The following is a 1663-nucleotide window of genomic DNA, read 5'->3' on the forward strand; positions in this document are numbered from 1 at the left end:
GGAGACTGGCTGGGGGATGGCATGCTAGCATGGGACAGTGGATCCCCCTCTTCCATAACTCCCCACCTCCACCATTCTCCCTCCGTGACTCTCTTCACCAGCACCTCTGTCCAGTGATTCAGGGTTTGACTGCTGCATATGCTGACCTTCACCCTCAGGTCACACATGGTGGCCAGCATGTGGACTGTACTGGACCTCAAGGGATCGAGCCATTTCCTGATGCTCTCCTTCAGTCGCCTCACCAGTGCCTGCACATCTGGTGACAGCAGCTTGCCCCAGCCAGGAACATTGATCCCCTGGAAGCTCTCCATTTGGCTCTGAAGTTCCCTCACTATGGGGATCACCTGGCTAAGGGTGGCATCAGCAGTGCTGAGGGTCTCAGTGGCATCGAGGAAGGGCTTGAGGACCACCAAGATCTGGGAGGTGGTATCCCACTCAGCTGTGTTCAGGGGGCCGCTGATCCCAATCAAGGCCATCTCATATATGGTCTTTTGTTGCTCCACCAGCCTCTCCAGCATCAGGTATGTGGAGTTCCACTGAGTCTCCACATCCTGCATGATTTTGTGCTATAGGATGTTCAGCTCTGTTTGTTTGTCCACAGCATCTTGCCCCCTTGATGCTCTGGTGGAAGTAGCCTGCCACCTTCCTGCATTTGGAAATGAACTTGCTGGTGGTACTGGTACTGTCACTGGAAGTCCTGTCCCCTTCCAAAGCCTCCCTGACAATGAGGTGCAACTTGTGTGCCATATAGAAGATGCCAACAAAGTTGGCATTATGGACTGCCTTGACCATACTAGCCCCATTGTCGGTGACCATGAACCCATGGGTGAGCTCACCCTGCCCAGCAAGCCACCCCTGCACCAAGTGGCTCATGGCCCTCATGATCTCTGTTGCTGTGTGGGATTCATCCATCACCTCAGCTTGAAGGAGAGCCCACTGACTGGTTGCACCAGTCAGAGGAGAGCCTGACTGGTTGCACCAGTGCCCTGTGAGAGAGAGATAGGTGTGATCACCACCCTGGCTGCTCCAGATGTCTGAGATGAAGTGTAAGGCCACCTGCAGACCTGCCTTGCACAGCTCCTCCCTTGAGTACTCACTGCATGTCTCATACAGGGAGGAGACCACTGTCCTGCTGCAGGTGGTGCATGTGGGCACTTGGTAGGATGAGGCCATGAGTGCAATGAGCTGTCTGAATCCTGGCCGCTCAATTAAGAATGGCTGACCATTAACAGCAAGCATGTCCCCAATGCTCTGTGTGATGTCACTCACCCTTGCAACATGCCCCACTTTCTGTCTACCTTTCCCCCATTGTTCCAGGGTGGGCTGCCTCTGCTTTGGGGGAAAGGGGGCTTTGGAGTGAGGGGGAGACTTCTCTTCGGGCACACTCCCACTGGTGCCCACTGAGGAGGAGCAAGGGCGTGGTGCCTGCGGAGATGCATCATAATCCCTGTATTGATCGTGTGTTTTGTTCTCTTGCCCCAACTGATTTTGGCTTGGCAGTGCAGGCAGATAGTGTACATTGGATCATCTGCCAGCTCAAAATGATCCCAGACCACACTACCCACTTGCTTTTGGGGTGCAGGTGTATGTATGGATGCTGCTGCACTTTCCCCCTCCTCAGGAGGCAGAGGCACAGCAAGAGGAGGGGAGGCGTCAGACTGGG

The sequence above is a fragment of the Alligator sinensis genome, unplaced genomic scaffold (assembly GCF_000455745.1).
Source record: "Alligator sinensis unplaced genomic scaffold, ASM45574v1 scaffold373_1, whole genome shotgun sequence".
Classification (NCBI taxonomy): Eukaryota; Metazoa; Chordata; order Crocodylia; family Alligatoridae; genus Alligator; species Alligator sinensis.